The sequence below is a fragment of the Canis lupus genome, chromosome 5 (assembly GCF_003254725.2).
Source record: "Canis lupus dingo isolate Sandy chromosome 5, ASM325472v2, whole genome shotgun sequence".
In the NCBI taxonomy this organism is placed as follows: Eukaryota; Metazoa; Chordata; class Mammalia; order Carnivora; family Canidae; genus Canis; species Canis lupus.
The window spans coordinates 493,472-514,445 of record NC_064247.1 but is presented as its reverse complement, the minus strand read 5'-3'; the positions used below and the strand labels follow the sequence as shown (position 1 = coordinate 514,445).

Here is a 20,974-nt window from a genome sequence, read left to right as displayed (position 1 = left end):
TGACTGAAGTGGCCAAGGAACAGTTAATGCAGAGTTTGGTAAAGATCATTTGACCAAACGTGCATTTTTAGGCTTAAGGCCTAAGTGAGGTCCAGAAATCACTCCCTTCTCTGTTCTAAATCTCGGGCCTGTATGTAGCCTTCCAGCTAGTAGCAGGCAAGAGATAAGGAAAATCTGAACGGCACATCTTAGATCAAACTTCTTACCAACTCCAAGTAGAGGGAAGTAGGGAAAGCCAGAGAGGGGCTAACTTCTCCTCTCCCAACGTAGCAGCACAGAGTGCAAGCGGAGCATGATTATAAGACCAGTGAATGAAAGAGCAAACAAAGAACAAGTTCTGGTGTGAATCTTTTAGCCCAAAAGTAAATTTGATACATGGGACCTGGCCCCCCTGTGTCCCTGTCCAGCCACAAACACTGATCAGAAGCCTCTCCTCTCCTTTAGGAGGCCGTTAGGCAAGGATTGGGGAGGCAGCCCCAGCTGGGTGACTGGAGGGCCAGGTGTCAAAATAGGAAAGAATGCACAGGATGTTCCCAGCCTCCGAGAGGAAGAATGTGGAAAGGAAAATGCCTCACCCTCCCAATAATATTCTACACTTGGCCAGAAGGAACACCCTCCCTGAGAGCAAAAAGAGCTTTATAAATCCCAACATTTCCTAGAAATGAAACACTGCAGTTTCAGATTAGTAATTTGTTTTGCCAGATCCTTTAAATGACTTAAGTCAGGACAAATGGATGCTAAACCATCAAAGTTAATAGTAAGATTTCTACTGGAAATAAGTTCAGGGTAACAGATGTAGACATTGATGCACTTAGTCCTTGAAGAGCTTTGATAGAAGAAAAAATATTAAGTCAATGCAAAGATGCCCTTAATTATTTGTCTAGAAATTATGTATCTCTTATCAGAAACAAAATTGAGTTTTTTACTGGACGTGACAAAAAATATCTAAGTCAGCTTCCTCATTAACTAGTGTTCTTTCATACTTGTTAAGCAATTTATGTGCGTCTTATTATGGAAAATCAAAAATGGAAGTCTGGTACATTGGTTTGAAAATATATTTCCCCCCTCATAGTTTTCCACCTGTGTTCTCTCCAGAAATAGCAGGTGCTGCTGTTGGATCACAGAAATTTGGAGAAGTCAGCAACATCAATCATTATTATTGCTGTTGTTATAATGATTATCAATGAGTATACACCCACTCTGCTGCAACAGACATATGGGAAAGGTCCAGTGCCAGATTATAGACAGTTTGCACTAATAATAGATGAAAGCAGATGCAGCAAGAATGTTGCACACACTCCCACAGACACACATGCACAGACACAAAAAGTGGCTAAGCCAGTAGGCATATAAGGGCATTTGCCAGAAATTATATTCTCTTTGGGTACAGGACTTTGTGTCTCTTTATTTTCACTTTTCTCATCTTCTTTCCTCCCTTCTTCACCTTTTTCTTTTTTCTTTTCTCTTCGTGTGTGTGTGTGTGTGTGTGTGTGTGTGTGTAGGAAGTTACTGAGGGCTTGATGATAGGCTATGGTAAAGAGATTGTATGAAAAGACTGAAAACGGCTAACGTGGGGGAACACTGGACTGGATGGGGATTCCATCTAGGTTGGCAACTCGGAAGTACTTTTAGGAACAGCTATTGCTGAGACTGGGGATTAAGGATGAATGAGAACAGATTTTCCAGGTATCATGATGAATTTTACTTTCCTTCCCTTTATTTTTTTAACCATTCCTCCACTTATCTTTCCTTTCTTATTTTCCTACCTTCTTTATTTTGAAGACTGGGGATACAGTCAGCGTGAGAAAGTCTTGTGTTCTCTCCTGCCCCCATGAAAGACTTGAGCTCAAGAGGATATCCATAATCTCACTGGCATTCAGATAACTCAGGGGTAGAGGCCAGCATGCTCTGTAATGGAGCACACGGAGCAAGCTAACTCTTCATTCCTTAAACTCAAATGCAAATTAGGAAATCCAGTTAATGCAGTGACCTCCCCCGACCTCCAAGACCCAGACTCTGACTGGATGAGTGGTAGGCACATGTTTCCATTGATGGTTCCATTGCGTGCGGTATTAACTACAAGGAGAATTTTCACTCTATGGACTCACCCACATCTTCTCCCTTCCTCTCAAACAAAACAAAACAAAACAAAAAACAAAACAAGCCCAATAAAAAATAAGAATATGAAAGGTCTTAGTATTTGGATTCAAGACTATTCAAATGTAGTGACACGTCTTTTTGACCAATTTCTGTGGCAGGCAGCCTCCTTTACGCGGAGAGAGTCCCACTTTGAACACAGAAACATCTCCATTTTTTGCCTAAGGCTTTCCCCCCCCCCATAACTTCAAAGTAAATGAAGAGAAAACAGATCTTAAAAAAGAATTGGAAAAATTCATAAGCATAGCTGGATATTTTAGCATCCTCCCTCAGTAATTGATAAAACAGACAAAAATTAATAACGATTTATTAACCAGTTTGACTTAATTAATATTTATAGAACACACTATACCCAACAGGAATAAAAATTACTTTAGAGGACACAATGGGATATCTTGTATGTTTACCCAATGCCAGGCCACAAAATAAGTATCAATAAATTTCAAAAAATTAAAATATTATAGAATATATTTTTGACTAAAATTTAATTACATATCAATGTTGAGATATCCAGAATATCTACAAATATGTGAAAATTATATAATCTGCATTGATTAAACCATAGATGAAATAATCATATTTACAAAGAAATTAGAAAATATTCTGAACCAAATGAAAATATAGTATATCAAAATTTGTGGGAAATCAGTAAAATCTTAAAAATAATTTAAAAGTTTTGTGGGGTTTTCTAAGCCTATATAGAAAATTTATGACTTTAAAAACTTATATTCGAAAAGGAAAAGGTGGGATCCCTGGGTGGCTCAGCAGTTTAGCGCCTGCCTTTGACCCAGGCCGTGATCCTGGAGTCCCAGGATCGAGTCCCTCATCGGGCTCCCTGCATGGAGCCTGCTTCTCCCTTTGCCTGTGTCTCTGCCTCTCTCTCTCTCTCTCTCTGTCTCATGAATAAATAAATAACATCTTTTAAAAAAAAGAGTTGCAAAAGATGTGTGTAGTGATGAAATGTCTACTGAAAAGGCTTAACATTAATAATATTAATTAATATTACCATTAATATTAATTAATATTACCATTAATATTAATTAACTAATATTACCATTAATATTAATTAATGATTAATTAATTACATTAAAATTATATATAATATATAATAAATATATATTATATGTAAGAAAATTAAAATATTAATTATATTAATGTTAATTAATAATTATTAATGTTAATTAATAACACTAATTAATATTCTTACCATAAGGAGATAGAAAAACAAAAGCAAATTAAATCCAGAGTAGCAAAGAAACAGCAATCAGAAATCAATGAAATACAGGACAAAAAAGGAGAAAACTTACAAAGTCAAAAGTTAATTCTTTGAAAATGGAAAAGTCAATACTCAAATTAATATAAAAGTGCAAGTACCCTTGAATAGACAAAAATGGGAGTGAAAAAGATAAACCTGGATGACTAATATGTCCCTATTTCAGAGCTCACTATGAAGCTGTAGTCATCGAAGCAGTGTGGTAATGTTTTAAGGGTTTAAAAAGATACCAATGAATGTAACTGAGAGTCCAGAAATTTAAACACCTTTGGCTAATTGATTTTTAACAAAGGTGCAAGATCATTCAAGGAAGAAGAATAATCTCCTCAACAAATGGTGCTGGGAAAATTGGATAACCATACACAGAAAAGCAGGAAACTGGACTTCTACCTCACTCCATATATAAAAACTAACTTGAAATGGATCAAAGACAAACATGCAAGACCTCAAACTTGAACTAGTAGAAGACATGGGGGGAAATCTTTGTGACCTAAGATTTGGCCATGGATTCACAGATTTAACATCAGATTCATGAGAATGAGATCCTAATAATACTTACTGTGACATGGATGGATCTTGTTAGAGACTACGTGTTTGTGATCTCCCAAATTTCAGGGTTGAAGCCTGAGCTCTCTTAGGAAGCTGTATTTGGAGAAGGAGCTACTAAGGAAGTAATTAAGGTTAAATGAAGTCATTTAACTCTATGGAGGGTGGGGCCTTGTCCGATAAGATTAGTGTCCTTATGTGAAGAGACACCAGAGAGCTCGTTCTCTATTGCACTGTTTTTCTATGAGCACATACTGAAGAAAAGTCACACGAAGATCCCAGAAGAGAATCTTTACCAGAAAACAACCATATTGGTACTTTTTTCTTGGATTTCTGGTTTCTAGAACTGTGAGAAAATAAATTTCTGTTGTTTAAGCCACCAGTCTGTGGTATTTTGTTGTGACAGCCTGAGCAGAGTAATAATACAAACCTTGAAACAACATACTAAGTTTAAAAAGCCAGACAAAAATGTCACATACTGTGTGACTCCCCATCCCCCCCCTTTTTTAAGATTTTATTTTTAAGTAATCTCTACACCCAATGTGGTGCTTGAGCTCACAACCTGGATATCAAGAGTCATATTTCCACTGACTGAGCCAGCCGGGTGCTCCTGTATGATTTCTTTTATATGAAATATCCAGAATAGGAAAGTCCTTAGAGTTAGAAAGTAGATTAGGTTGCTTGGGGGTTGAGGGAGGATGTGTGAATGATGTGTGAATGAAGAATGTGGTATGGTTACTCAATGGGTATGGGTGTTCTGGGGTTTTGAAGGTTTTGAAACCAGGGAGAGGTGCAGTTGTGCAACACTGAATACACTAAATGTCACTGAATTCTATACTTTAAAATGGTTAATTGATAATATGTGAATTTCACCTCTTTAAAAAAGTTAATTCTTTGAAAAGAATAATACATTTGATAGATTATTGGTAAGAATGATTTAGAAAAAAAAAAAAAACGGAGAATACGGATTGTCAACATAAAGTTGGGATATCCCTACATGACCTTACAGATATAAAGTTGTAAGAAGGAATATAAGAAAAATGGTTTTATGCCAACTTTGCTAACTTACATTAGAAGAGCAAATTAATTGAAAAAATTCATTTTCAAAACAATTTTAGGAAGGAAAAAAGTGAAATACTCTATCTGGGGAAGAAATTAAAATTTCAATAAAATGTCTTCTCATAAACTAAATTTCAGGCTCAGATGATTTTATTGGTAAACTCTATTGAAAATTTAAGGAACACTGGGTGTTATTCTATATATTGGCAAATTGAACTCCAATAAAAATAAGTTTAAATAAATAAATAAAAATTTTAAAAAATGAGAAAAAAAAAGAAAGAAAATTTAAGGAAGAGATAATATCAGTATTATAACAGCCCTGTCCAGAAACCAGGGAAGAGAATGGTTTTTAAGTCATTTTATGAGGCCAGCACAACTCTAAACCAAAAGTTGACAAATATTTTATAAGAGAAGAAAAATACAAATACCATTCTCGAGCATAGAAGCAAAAGTCCTCAAAAATTCGTCCTTAGGTTCCAGCAACACATAAGCAGGATACCGTGGTATGATGAAGTGGGATTACCCCAGGGGTGCCATCACTCTAATGAGAGCAGTTATCTTTCTCTTACATTTCTTTGGTAGGTTGATCATTAACATCCCTGATCCTACTTTTGCAGCCTTACAATCCGTTCCCTAGGAGGTGCCTGGAGTGTGCCTTTGAATACACACATCAGGTCATGTCCAGTCCCTGCCTAACACCCTCTAATGCACTTTATTGCACTTAGGGTAGCATCCAGAGCTTGGACACGGCCCATAGTCCCTACCTGATTTGACCTTGCACTATCTCTGGCCTCATTCTCAACTCTGTCTCCTCCCTAATCGGACTCCAACCATGCGTCTATTCTTCAAAAGCCAAGCATACAATTCTGGGACTTTGAGGATGTTGTTCTGTTTGGAACCCTCATCCTCCTGCTCCTCGCAGATATGGTCCATTCTTATCTTTTAGGTTTCAGTTAAAATATCACTTTCTCTGTAAAGAATGTTACCTGCCCAATAACTGTCTTCGCTTCTTGTTCGTTTCTCTTTATGGTGCTTGTCCCAAGGTGAAACTTACTTTTTTATATGTTTGTTCACTTGTTCCTAGACACTTCCCACCAGAATGTAAACTCAGTAAGGGTAGGAACTCAGTTATTTGGGGCCCATTTCCATCCCTGCCACTCAGCATAAAATAACACCTGGCATTTAAGGCATTTAATAAATATTTTTGAATAAGCAAATAAGTGAATGATCATATGGTCCCATAGGTAGGTGGAAGTTGAGTTGCGCCTTGCAGAATCAGTATAACTTGAATAGGTAAAGGACGCGGAAAAGAATGATCAGCCAAAGAAACAGCATCAACCAAGATAGTTAGCAACATGAAAGTTGGCAAGAAGGATTGAGGTGGGAGTCTGGAGGCTTCCCATGGACGGGTGGTTTGTAGAAGGGACATTTGAAGGAAAAGCAGCAGAAGTGTTTCAAGTAAGAGATGAAGGTATCTCCTTGCTATTATTAGAGAATCTCTATGTCCCACTACAGGTGGAAGAGGAGGGCTAACCCAAGCCTACCCATTCCTTCAGTGGGGCACATAATAGCTACTTGACCAATTACATTAATCTTCCCTCTGGTTCCGGTGATATGGGGATGTTACTGAGGCAGAGATAATCATAACCCTTTTTTTTCTATTTTTTTAATATTAAATTTTTTTTATTGGTGTTCAATTTGCCAACAGACCTGATGTATAATCACTGAAAAGACATGCAGTCCCTCCTTATGAGAGATTTACAATGTACTATATGTCTGTGCGGAGTATATATACATGTATCTATATACATATAATAAGCAATATATGTATAAATTACATGGCTCTACCGACTGAGCTAGCTGGCTATAGCTAGATTAAATACCGTGTGTTTCCTTCCATGCCAATGCACACAAACCCATACTTGGAAGTCGTATCCAGTCGTGGTCAAAGGGGAAGGCTCAGAGTGCCTGGATTCACCACCCACACTCATTGCTTGCAAGTTCGTGGCACCGTGCAAGTTATTTAACCAATCCTAGTCTCCGTTTTCCTAAAACTTTAAATGGAAGTACATGTAAGAACAGCAGGTACTAGGCAGCCCTGGGGGCGCAGCAGTTTAGTGCCGCCTTCAGCCCAGAGCCTGGCCCTGGAGACCCTGGATCGAGTCCCACGTCAGGCTCTCTGCATGGTGCCTGCTTCTCCCTCTGCCTGTGTCTCTGCCTTTCTCTCTCTCAGTGTGTCTCTAGAAATAAATAATTAATTAAAAAAAAAAGAATAGCAGGTACTTCACAAAATTATATGAGCTTTAAATTAGATAATAAAAATACTTAGCATATAATAAATACCTCAGTAACTTATTTATTATTGTTAAAGTTTTTTTTTTTTTTTTGGTTAAGGGGAATGAATAATAGCTTACAAAGATTACTTTTTGCAGTAATTCTTAGTGGATTAGAGGTGGCAACAAATAGAAGCTGTAGCTTTTCCACAGGGGATGAGGATCTGACCCCAGGAGCTTGACTGGAGTTAGCGACTAGGCTCAAGGCTTGTATCTCACCTTCTTCTGGGTACCGTCTGTGTCCTTACAGCCTCCACTCCTTGGTAAGGTGGTGTTTTTTGGGCACTGGCAATATGGCTGTTTAGGGTGCAGCGCTGGGACAGTCTACGACCAGTGGTGGAGCAGGAAAGGAAAGAGGCAAACATGGGAATAGGATAACAGGTCCCGGGGCAACTTCCTCCCGGGGTGAGGAAGCAGCCAGACAAGCAGCCACAGGAGAAGGACATACGCAGGCACCATCACAGCTTCCTGGATATGGATACCTTCTGATGAAGACTTGGAGCCTCAGGGATGGCAGGGAGGCTGAGCAAGTTAGGCCGGGAGTAGGAGACTTCTGCAGAGAGAGATACAGCAGGGAAAACAGCAAGAAGAAAGATAGAAGGGAGGACTTCCTAGAGGCTCTGGAAGACCTTGTGTCGAGGAGGACTCCTGGGTGCTCTGGTATCCACCAAGCTTGGGCAGATACGCCTCTGTTATACCACATTATAACCTCCGTTATACCCATTTCCTCCTGGGATCCGCGAATTCCCAGCCCAGCACAAGCTGGGCCCTCAGACAGTGCAGAGCTGGATGTGCAGACCGGGGCTGCGGCAAGACACGGTTCCTTATTTATTGTCTCTAAAAGGCCCAGAGAGGGAGCATCTATCAAGCCTCAGCCCAGGAGTCTATTTGACTATTACAGAGATTGACCCAAGCACGATTGCCATATTCATCGAGGGTGGCTGTTGCGGAAAGAGGTTGGTGATTTAATAAGTCAGGTGGCTCTATGAGCTCATCACCAGGGACACAAACAGGACCCTGTGCCTTCCTCAGAGTCCAAAGTCAGAGCCATAGGCCTGAGGAAGCCTTTTTCTCTCTCCATGTGGGATTGTCATTAGAGAGACTTTTGAGGAAACATCTGTGGTAGGGCCCCCATATCCCTGAGCCTCAAAACTTTCCTTATACACCCAGTTTAGGATTTTAGAATTTTTGAACCTAAGTTCAAACCGAAGCTGTTTCATTTTTAGGGTCATATTGCCCAGATTCAATTTAGGGTCTGCCTCTCTCTATTAGCTGTGTACTTTGAACTGTCAAAAAAATGAACTTTGCACGCTGAATGTAAAGCAAAGTAGAAAGGCAAACTTATTAGAAGGCTTCTGACCTGTGAGCCAGGAAACTCAAGGCTATTGGAACAATGAATTTCCAGTTGTTCACAGGCAAGGATTTTTATAGGGTAAATGTGGAAATTATTTGGCTTTTTCAGCTGATTAGTTGCCTGGTGGTCTTCTTTCTTGTATGAGTAAATGTCATGGAGTAGAGGGAACAAGAAAGTCTGAAAGGGCATGAACACACTTGGTTTTGGGGGATTGGCTGATGTCCTCTAAGAAAGGCTATAAATTCCTGTAAGGTTAGGTTAAGGTTAAGGTGCATCTGTGTTGACTATTTCTGTTTGGCTCCTGATGTAGGTGACTCTATTTTAGTTTTGTTTTACATTCCCTCACGATTGATTAAGTCCCCATTACAGGGTGCTGATCACCCAATATATTGCTAGGTGTTTTTTCTGCATAGACATTGCCTTTTGATTACTTATTTTGTTTATTTTTCTTCACCATTCCATAATTGGACATCTTTCTTCAAGGTGAGAGAAGATTTTGGGGCCAGTACCAATCAAAAGGCCACAGTTAAACAACTCTTAGATTGGGTCAAAATAGAAAGTATAGGCAGGGAGTCTGTGTAAAGGATATAGGTGTTGGATATCATTTGGAAGCATTGGACAAACATCAGTGTATCAGGTTAGTTGTTTTTACAAAGGCTGGATAGACAATATCTGAGTACTTAGAAACACAACACAAAATACAGAGACAAATAGGATAGAAAGATTAAATTGCGATATAAATCTGAACCATGAGCCCAGCCCACCAGTTACCAGCTGAATAAATGATAATTTCACAATGAGTCAAATTAGTCTCATAACCAATGGGCTTGCTCTCAGATTTTGTGTGTCTGAGTTTCAACATCCACAAAATGTCAATCCAATGCAGAAAGTGGCCTTGGCTATGGCACAGGTACCTCCTTGCTCAGCTAAAAGATAGTTGAAGACTATTCAACGATCAAGAACAACTTTTATGAGTGTAGAGATTTTAGAGGGGCACCTATTGCTTTAGCAGTGCATTCTGCAATTTCTCTAAGGGCTGAGGAGAGGTTTCTGATCATAGACTCTTTTGCATTTATTCCTACCCAGGAGATTTACGAAAGGGAGCAAATTTTGAATCATGAATGTCTCCTAATAATCCCTCTTCAACTCTGGTTTAGGACTGGAGAGATGACAGCCATGAAGGCCAGTAAGTTTTAAGGGTATATGAGACTGCACAGGGGTTTTTGTTGTCGTCGTTGAGTTTCTGGTTATCTTTGCCTTGTGTCTCTTTCCTTGTAGGAGCTTGGATGAGAGGTTTCCAGTTTGGGACTGTTAATCAGAGATAAGGAAATGAACCCCCAGGTTAAGGTGTCTATGATAGAGAGAGGGATAAGGTCACTCTGGAGAAACTGAGGCATTGAAAATCAGGGATAAATTTGTGATGGTCAAGACTTTATCAGCATCATGACAAATCCAACACTGACTTAGAGATTGGGTTACTACCCTCCCCCCACACTTTGCAATGACCTGACATATGTGAACAATGGCATTACCTTTCCAGGTAAGGCAACGGTGAACAAAATCACCATAAAAATCTTTGTGGTACAAATACTAAGACAAAGCTGGTCAAAGAAGGAAGGAGGGATGGAAAGAAATGTTCTTGATCCAACATCTTGGGGGGCAGGAAGGGATGCAGTCTATCGATGTCAGCTACACCTTTTCCTTGTAAATTCCTCAGAATTTGATTTTGAGGTCTCCAGCCTTTGCACAGGACCAGATATCAGGTGGAGCCTACTTCCACTGTGAGATATGCAGCCAAACTTCAACACACGTAACTCGGTAGCTTGGTAGATTGTCATTAGTCAGGAGTACTTGGTAAAGTCCTTTCCATGAACGTCAGTTTTGCAGATAAACCTTATTTATCTGTCTAAATAACAAAAGACTTTAAAATGCCCAAGTGTTGAAGATCTGATGCAAGTTCATTATAATGGAATTGTCAAGGAACTTTAGTTATTTCTGTGGCACACAACATTTTAAGAATATTGGAATTATGACTGATAACATTATACCAGGGTGTATCAGATCTAGAAATTTCACACAATTTCTAGAACATTAACATTAATAACAGGCATCCATATAAATATAAGCTAACGGGGTTAAACATTACTTTTTATTGGATTATGCTTCACACGTAATTTAACATATCAAATATATCTGAGAATTTAACATTTTACCAGATGAGAAAAGTCTTGAGGTTTTACAGGAGCCCTCTGGGAAATCTCAAAGTTACTTTAGATCAAAAGGACTTCATTTTAGAATTTGATTTTAGAAACGTTGTCGGAAAGTCAGAAAGTTGGAATATTAAGTAAAGGCACAAATCATTATGAAATAATATCTATGTATTTTTTTAACCAAAATGACCATAAAAGATGTTAAGCCAAATACAAAGGATTATGGATTTGTGAACAAAATTTAGCTTTCCTAATATTGAGAAATTGTTTTTTTTAAGTAATCAAGGACCTGATACAGTCAATAAGAAGTACAGTCAATTCTTTTCATAAAACATAAAATCTTTGCTGTTTAGACAGATTGAAAAGTAAAGGAAGTTTCATAATCCATTACCAAAAGCGATCCAAAGAAAACTTTGTCCCTTTAACAGAGAGAAAACCAAATTCTAATTTTGTACCACGTACCTTTGATATTGAAATTCAATTTAAAAAGCTTAAATAAGAGATGCCTGGGTGGCTCAGCAGTTGAGCATCTGCCTTTGGCCCAGGGCGTGATCCAGGGGCCTGGGATCAAGTTCCACGTGGGGATCCCTGCATGGAGCCTACTTCTCCCTCAGCCTGTGTCTCTGCCTCTCTCTGTGTCTCTAATGAATTAATAAATAAAATATTTTAAAAAATAACTTAAATAAATCCATTCCAATCTTAGCCAATTTGAACACACATAAAATTCCTTTCCAATGATTTCTTTTCCACAAATCTTCTGTAACCTTTCTATAAGCATTCAGATTTTGTCATATATTTGACCTCATTCTGGAACAACCAATCATTTTACCTTTCTTGTTTACTTCCTATACACAGTTGTTTCTCTTCACCCTTATTATTTCTAGGCAGTTTCAATTATGTGTGTTATAATTCTTAACTCTTAGAATCTGTAATTTCTAATGAAAACTAAAAAGCAAATAATTTTGGACTGTCGGTAACACTAGCAGTCTGCGGATTGGCAAAATGTAAATAAATTTTATCATTTTTCGAAGTACATTCTTCAGCATAGCAAATTTTTCTGTGTGGCAGAAACCATGTTTACTAACAGACCCAAATACATTTAGTTCATTAAAATACTCATGAGATCATAAACTGCTCACCGCCATTTCTAATTGTCTTTCTTGCTGTCAAATTTTGTAGCAGAGATGACACGAGCTTACTTAACTGCTTGTAACCCTCAGTAGAATAGAATTGCTATGTTTAATGCTGATAACTCTAAAGACCAGCCTGCTTTAATTAAGCCAACAAACTTAACCTAGCTTTTATTTATCAAAGGTTATCCTAAATCACATGAACTTAAAAATCATTTAGGTTAGATTTTTAAGTTTTTCTGAGAGTAAACAATTTATATAGTGCTTGTTTGTCTTTAAGCCAACCACTGAACTCTACTTCAGTTAACCAATATTGCACTGTATGTTAACTAAAATTAAAAATAAATAAAAATTTTAAAAAGAAAGAAAACAAATTAATTTTCAAAATACCACTGGAGGTAGAACCATACCACACATCTAAAACAGACAAAAAATTAAAAAAAAAAAAACAGACATAAACCTACAGACAGAAGCAGAAATCTTTTAGCTCTCATTTTAAAATGTTAGCCATGAGACAAGCATGATAATGCAAAGTTCACAACTTTATAAAGGAACAGTTGGATCCAAACAGTGTTTCTGGCAGATGGAGTAAGTTAAGGTTATCTGCTCAGACTTTCTAATATTTGCGGAGACGAATTTAAAATTTTTTCACAGACAGTAATCTTCCAAGTAAATCTCTGATTCTTTTTTTTATTTCTGAGTTTCTCACTGAGGTTTGCAGTTCAAAGAGATGGCCTCCATAATGTTCGTGGAGAAGACAGGCTAGAGTGTTTACTAAGGTGCTGAGAAAAGAATGTAAATTCCTCCAAGAAAGATTTTTGTTTCCTAAATACAGAATTTTGCAATATCTATGACCCTTTTGAGAGGAACAGGGGAGTTGGGGATTGGTTGACAGGAGAGGAAGGCCTTGGATTACTTCTAGAGCTGCATTTTCTGTTCTTGGAAAAATTCAATCTATAAGACAAGGACAATTGTTTGTAATTCCTCAAAGCATTGGGTTGCAACCTAGATGACATCATAGGTTGTTGGCACATCCATCCAACTACGCCATCTTTAAGTTGCTTCTTTAGATTGGGGGAAAATCTTCAACTAAGATGGAAACCAAAATTCCTCTTTTAGATTTAAAGCTCTTCATCTTTGGAATATTTTAGTTAATCCTCCCACTTCTGAAAGACTTCAGAAACTTCTTTCTTTCCCTTTGTGTACAGAATTTCATCTTAGCTTAGGTGAGGAGGCCTTTAAAAAGTTCCTATAGGCTCTGAATATCAGCTTTCAGTTGGATCAACTCCTGACCATTGAGCTACCTAAAAACGAACAAACAAAATAATCATTTTTAATATCTTGTCAGGTGTTAGCCAGAACAAACAGCAACTATTCTTGGCTGTATTGAACAATTCCATGGACCCAAGAGACATTCCCCCAAAGGGAACAAAAATATATTACCCTCTGAAGATTCAGAGCCACTCTTGAAGATAATCTGGGTACCAGAGACAGAGATCTTACCAGAAACTGGTAAGAATTCTCAACTTTCACTGGTTTCTACCAGTTTTAGCAAGATCCCATCTGTACTTTCTGAGAAAGTGGGATCTAAAGTAGAAAATATAGCATTGTACCTACCCAAATTTGGCAAACTTTCCATTAATTTTAATTGTAGTTTCCCCTTGGTTTTTAAAGGAAGTAACTGGTAGCATTTCATAGGAAGATCTGTGAGACTATTGTCAAGCCTGGGAGGGACCCATACGGGGGTCCCTTCAAAGGTAGATCTGGGAGTGTTGGTTAGGCCACTAGCCTGGCAAACTTCTTGTTCATGTTCTTTTATATTCTCTTCAGAATGGAAGACAATCCGGGGATTAGTATAATGTTAATACTCAGGTAAGGAGGAGAGAGGGGAGTCATAGGGGTCATGTCAGTCTTTTAGCTTTTGATTTTAGGTACCACTTGCATCTTTAATTTTTCGTTAGTCATTAGTCTTTGGCAGAGAACATTTCAATAAGCCATTTTGGAATTTTGAAGCCTTTTAGAAGCTTCTGCATGCCAATTAAAATGGTTATCCCATTGTACTTGTTTGATTTGGAAATCCTTACATTGCATTTATTATTTTTTTTATTGGTGTTCAACTTGCCAACATATAGCATAACACCCAGTGCTCATCCCATCAAGAGTCCCCCTCAGAGCCCATCACCCAGTCACCCGCACCCCCCACCCACCTCCCCTTCCACCACCCCTAGTTCGTTTCCCAGAGTTAGGGGTCTCTCATGTTCTGTCTCGCTTTCTGATATTTCCCACTCATTTTTTCTCCTTTCCCCTTTATTCCCTTTCACTATTTTTTATATTCCCCAGATGAATGAGACCATATTGCGTTTATTAAATAAACAATCTTGTCTAAATGGAACATTCCCCAAATGGCCATTATAATCCTAGGTTGTCTTTGTAAGATTTTGCTATTTTTGCAGATATCTACAGCTTCTGGAATCATAGGTTTTAGATATAAAATAAGCAGTGGGTCAGGAGGTGGCATGTTTAATTATTTAAAACATGAGGATCCCATTTCTTTAGCTAAGACTTGGTTTCTCAGAGCCAAATTAATACCTCAGAGGGATGTCTCACTGAGTTGGAGATTGTGTGGTGTTTTGCAGTGCACCTTGTGGTGTGGAAATTTTCTTGAAGTCAGAGGATAACCCAGTGTCAGTGTAACCCGTGACCAACTTATCTTAGCATGAGAGTCTTAGACTTAGGTCATTAATGCTCTAATAGCTTTTCAGTGCTTAACTTGTGCTTACAAATTTTGCAGCTTTGGCTTCCAAGATTCCCCATAATAATAGATCTATTATTTATTGACCTCATGTGCTCATTAACAAAACCAACAGGAACTGAGGAAACAGAACTATGGACACCAGCAATTATCAAAGAGATGATACTGTGGACTGGCCTAGGGAGGCCCTTGTGTGCACCACCAGCATTTCCCAAAGTAGTTAATTTTGGATTCTTTTTTTAAAAAAGATTTTGTTTATTCATGAGAGACACACAGAGAGAGGCAGAGACACAGGCAGAGGGGGAAGCAGATTCCTTGCAGGGAACCCGACGTGGGACTCGATCCTGGGACCCCAGGATCACGCCCTGAGCTGAAGGCAGACGCTCAACCGCTGAGCCACCCAGGTGTCCCAATTTTGGATTCTTTCATTCTAGTTTACTATGCAGAAAAACCAACTTGCCAAGATCAAAAGATCCCCAAGATGGCTGTTGTTTTCCAAACTCTGTTTTTGTAAGACTGTGCCATCTAGACAAAAAGAGATATGAATGAGGGTTCTGGAGGGAATTGCAGCCTCTTCAGGTTTGCTGGGCCTCATGACAGTACGATGCACCAGACATAAACGAACTTGCAATAAAACTAGGAGGAGTGTAAGTTCAAGGAAGTGGAGACTGGAGTCTGAGAGTGTTTACCTCTGGTGACTCCCCGTACTCTGTGGGGATGGAGAACTTAAAGGGCTTGGTGGGTACAGCACCCATGCCTGGCACCCAGAGGAAAGTCACCATGGACGCATAAATGTTTTGCAAGGTTTTTGAACTGCAGGCTGGGAAGTTCAGGGGCATGGGGGCCAGGAGTTCTAAGTTTCTTACAGACTAAGGGGTTTTTATGTAGTAAATGCAGAAGTTATCGGCTAACTTCTCAGCTATTTGGTTGCCTAATGGTCTTTTTTTTTTTTTTAAGATTTTTATTTGTTCATGAGAGACACAGAGAGAGGCAGAGACAGAGGGAGAAGCAGACTCCTCACAGGGAGCCCGATGTGGGACTAAATCCCTGGACCCGGGATCACGCCCTGAGCTGAAGGCAGATGGTCCACCCAGGCGTCCCTGGTGGTCTTTCTTATTTGGATCAAGAAAGCTGAGTCAGGGGGACAAGGCAGTCCAGAGAAGGCATGGACAGACTTGGCATTTGGGGTTGATTGGCATCCTGGGTGATTTCTGAGAAGAGCTGTGAAATCCTGTAGATTAGGTTAAGTTTCCTTTATGCTCCTACACTGACCTTTTTTATTTTATTCTTCACATAAGTGACCCCACTCTAGTTTGGTTCTTCAGAGCCAATTATTCTTTTTTGTTACTTTAGCGTCCTAATTCCTCTCTACAATGAGGAGTTTGTGAGAGGGTTTAAAAGTGGAGATCTTATCTATCATCTATCTTTCTATTCATCATCTGTCTATGAATATATATTAAATATATATATAAATAATCATAGAGAGATATACAGATATATATGTAAAGTACTTACACAGTGCCCTGCACATAAAACACTCAATAAACTAAATATTATTTCTATGCCATAGACACTTGAGAAAAGAAGGATTAACACTAAGCTCCACCACCTCTGACAACCTGTGCTTTCATCCTTTTGTGAAAGGCAGGATTTGGGCAGGGCTGTCTGACTGTTTTCATATTTCCAGTGTAAATGTAATAGAGCACATTTGGTACCCTGGTGTCTAAAATGAAAGCAAGATGTTTTCCAAATATAACAATTGCTCCAGTGGCCTTGAGAATTAGATTCTGGATTTCTCAAAACCTCCCACTTAAGGAAATGCTTACTTTGGATGATCCCATATTGAGGCTCAAGTTACTATTTGGTCACAAGGGACCCAGGATCTTGAAAATATTGAACCAGCTTCCTGCTACTCTCAGGGGAATTTTGAATGGAGAATATCTGATCCTTTGATAATTGGAAGTTCGCTTTCAGACAATCAATTTAAAAAGTCATAAAGCTCAAAAATTCAGTAAATTAATTGTGATACATAATTTAAAAACTAATGTTTAAGAGATAGTTCCCTTTTAACCTTGCAAGAATTTTGAGGCAATTATATACATCGATGGAAAAATTGTATTTGTAAAATGAGACAGCAAGCTGAATACATCTACATTGCATTAGCTGAGAAAGTTTCCTGAAGTTATCATGAAACTTGTATATTAAGTGCAACAAACAGAAAGCACAGATGAGGCTGTGCAGGAAAGGCGGAGTCTGGTGAGCAGTGGGATAGTGAGGGTTGGTCTTTATTTGAGATATTTGCCTCCCTCCACTTTGTGCTCACACACACACACACACACACACACACACACGCACACACTGATGACCCTCTGAGGCTCACCCTACTGGCCGTGTAGATGTTCCTATCTTCCTGTCATCCACTGAGTTCTGGTCTCTCCTTTCCGTTCATGACAAATGTCCATACCCCCTCACATTCCCTGCCTCTACCCCTAACCCTGTCGTCATTTTTGGACACCTTACCACATGCATTTTTTTCCAAACCAAAGCCTCTCAGGTTGTGACTTCTTTAGTGATTGTCTTCTTCATGGCAGATACCACCTATGCAGTCATACCCTGGACCTCTTGCCATCTTCAAGAAAAATATGGAAATAAATTCAAATTGCTCACTCTGACCTTAGGCTCTTATCTCTCAACACATCCTACTTATGTGCTTATGTACCCTGACCGAGTTCATTCCTCACCCTTATAAAGATCTATATCATCTACTCCACTACTCTATCCATGCAGGACCTTTTGTCTGTCTTTCTATTTCCTATCTTAAATCCATGGGCCACTGTTATAATTATATCCTTAAATATAAGTTCATTTCTTTCACTTTTCTAGACATATTTTCTTAAACTCTAACTTTGAAAAGAATCAATCATCTGCTTTTTTTCCCCCTCTCCAACACAGGTATAATGGAGCTTTGCTGAAAAAAAGGTAATATCATAAGATTGACTATATCACTTTATACTCATGATCTCCTTTCTCAGTATGAGTAAGAGAACTACCATGTTTCTCAAATGAACTCAGTCTACCATTCCCTTTATCAACTTTTAATATATTCTACATTTTACATGGATTCTTAGAATGCTCCTCACTCCCAGAGTTAGATTATTGCCTGTCTTCCCCTATTAGAAAATAGAAAAAGTCAGATGGGAGCTCAAAGTCCACTTCCCCCCAAAAAACTACATGTTTTTTTTTTTAACATTTCACTTATTATCTTCTCCCTCCTAATAAAGCAGAGGAAATAACTTTTCTCCTCTTTTAGAAATAAGCTAGTATTTATGAAGGTTGTTCTATGCATCAGCCACTGCACACTTGCTATAATAATATATAATATAATTATAATTTATATAATTTATTATAATTTATTATATAATTATAATTTTGTAATAATTACAAAAAAAATCTATGAGAAAGTCATTGTTATTATTCCCTTTTCTTCCATATGAGGAAACTGAGTCATGATAGGCTAAACTTTCCCACGTATTAAATAGTGAAGATGGCATTAGACACTAGAAAATCTGGCACCAGAGCCCATAGTGTTAACATCAGATGATATTATCAGTCTCTGTCCAAGTGTTTTCGATCTAATCTTGCTTCACTTTTCCAAGGATTTTGCTTCTCTAGTGATCCCTAATTCTCACAAATTCTTTTTCCTTTTTCTTGGGTCATTCCTATCAGTGTTCGAACTGATCAAGTAGATTCCATCTGAAAGCAAACGAACCAACAACAGAATCAAAATCCCTTGACTTCCATTCCCTAATTGAGCTGTTCTATATAGCCAACCAATCACTTTCATGTACTTCACCAAAATGCTAAACCCCCATTAAAATGTGATGCAATAAATTCAAAGAAATATGAGACAATGAAATCAAAGAATGCACACCCATAGGCAGTGTGATATTTTAACAGATTTCTAGAAGACAGAAAATACTTGGAAGCATATTTATGGATAGTGATGTGGAAAAGTCACCGTGTCATGTAAACACAGAGAAAAATGAGATGGAGAGGCCAGTCAGCCTGACACCTCTGGAGAATCTCTAGACCTGGAGTCAACAGAAGTGGCATATGATGGGAGTCAAGGAGAAAATAGAAGGATTATATGAAGGTGTGCATCCCCAACAGTTGACCTCTATCATTTACCCTTTCCCCTTGGATGTAGCATATATTTCAATACTAGGCAGAAGGACCAGAAAGCTATTTTTCTAAATAATTGTACCAATCATGTTGATAAAATTAGGGCAGCTAATGGTCACCACATAACCTGAATTTCTAGAACCAACCTTGCTGATTTTCTCTTGGTTCCTGCCCCAGAAATTTAGGCGATGTTGTTCCCTATGCTTGGGAACTCTTCCTTTGATTCCTTCCTAACTTCTCACTAGTCATCCTTCAGAAATAAGCTTAAATATCATTTCCTAGAAAAAGAAATTTTGTTCTTCTCTGCTTAAATTATTTCTCAGACCACTGCTGTTTATTTACTTTGCAATATACTTATCATGATATGTGGCCAATTTTTAAAATTGAGTTGTTTATGTCCATCTCCTTCACTAGACTCAAGCCCCCATGAAAGCAGATCCATGTCTGTTTTATTTCTCCACGTGGTCCCAGCACCTGGAATGGTGCCTGAATATATAAGTAAAGGTAAAAGTAGAAAAGAGGAAATCGAGTTTCTCTAGGGAAGAGAAGAGGAGAAGACATAGAGATAAATAGATGATAGGTATATGATATAGATGATAGATGATAGATAGATGCTCCTTTTTATGCACATTGAGTCCCACACATTATTTTTTTAATTTTTATTTATTTATGATAGTCACACAGAGAGAGAGAGAGAGAGAGAGAGAGAGAGGCAGAGACACAGGCAGAGGGAGAAGCAGGTTCCATGCACCGGGAGCCTGACGTGGGATTCGATCCCGGGTCTCCAGGATCGCGCCCTGGGCCAAAGACAGGCGCTAAACAGCTGCGCCACCCACGGATCCCGAGTCCCACACATTATTAATCACCACCTGGTCAATGGTCTTGATTTTCACATCCGATTAATACCCCTTCTGTTGAGAAAGTCCAAGGATTAGAGAGCAGAGAAGTTCATTCCATATGCATGGGGTTAGTAATAAAGAAATCAGAGGGAAGGGGAAAATATAGTCAAAGATGTTTGGTTTTATTACAGAAGGATATGAAAACACTGCAGATAAGCTAGGAAGAGCTAGGATCCCGGTACCAAAATAAGCCCTCAGGTGACCAGGAACAAGGTAGGGTAAGGTAAGATCTATAAACTTGAACAAGGGATCAAGGAAAAAGCCAAGTCAGCAATAATATTAATTTATCCAATTAGCCAATATTTATTTTTCAGCCAAGCATGTTCTAAACAAAGTCAAGAACTAATTTATGCACAGTTGCTAGCTCATGACCTCATCCTTCTTAGATCCCCTGATGGGAAAAACTGTAATTCCAAAGTCCAGGACAGGATGGACAGACCAGGAAGTGATGAACTGTTTACACTATGGCCCAGAGGGCCTTGGGCAGAGGGTCAGACAGTTCTTTGCTCTGTCTACTTTTCAGCACTAGAAGTTGCGATCTCCCCGTGGCAGAGATTTAATTTAATGGAATATCCTGGTTTCCTCTAGTTTTTCTAGTCTACTTATTAGTTGGATTGGGGCACTTTGGCCAATGGGTTCTGGCTATAAACTTCATTTTGAAGCTGAGGCAGTTAACGGTTGGTGTGCCAACTTCATTCATCCTCTCCCTTTTTTGTGGCTACAGACCACATTTTGAGAAGAAAGAGACACAAGCCAAAACAGCCTGGATGCCTGAGCAATGTCATGGAGAAGAAAAGAGCTTCCCTGGAGAAGAGAACTCAAGACACATCACAATTTGTATAAGCCAAAAATATACATTCTTACGTTAAGCTGTTGAGATTTTGTGGTTTTCCAGTGGTAGTAGTCATTCTGACTCATATACCCTATTAAGAAACGTCCTAAAGCATATCTCTCACTGCCTCAGCCTCATACTGATATTCACTGCTTAAATTTTTTTTTCTGACGATGGTTGGAAAACCTTGAGCCCAAACATAATGTGAAGAAGCAAAACCTTTATCTGTCTTATTTGGTAGCAAAGG

At 38.6% G+C, this 20,974-nt stretch overlaps 1 long non-coding RNA gene across 11 annotated transcripts in view; it reads left to right on the top strand.

The window, feature by feature from the left end:
• LOC112671019 (uncharacterized) overlaps positions 1-20,764 on the top strand; it is a 53,919-nt gene extending 33,155 nt beyond the window's left edge. For 7 of the 11 annotated variants that reach the window (XR_007410571.1, XR_007410570.1, XR_007410567.1 and 4 more), the window contains 5 exons: positions 9,809-9,908; positions 17,767-17,793; positions 18,772-18,967; positions 20,027-20,118; positions 20,620-20,764. This is a non-coding gene — a long non-coding RNA (uncharacterized LOC112671019). Of the gene's footprint in view, positions 1-8,212; positions 8,325-9,808; positions 9,909-17,766; positions 17,794-18,771; positions 18,968-20,026; positions 20,119-20,619 lie in introns of all 11 variants that reach the window. The other 4 variants (XR_007410568.1, XR_003143323.3, XR_003143322.3 and 1 more) reach the window with 2 other exon arrangements.
• Positions 20,765-20,974: the final 210 nt, after the last annotated feature.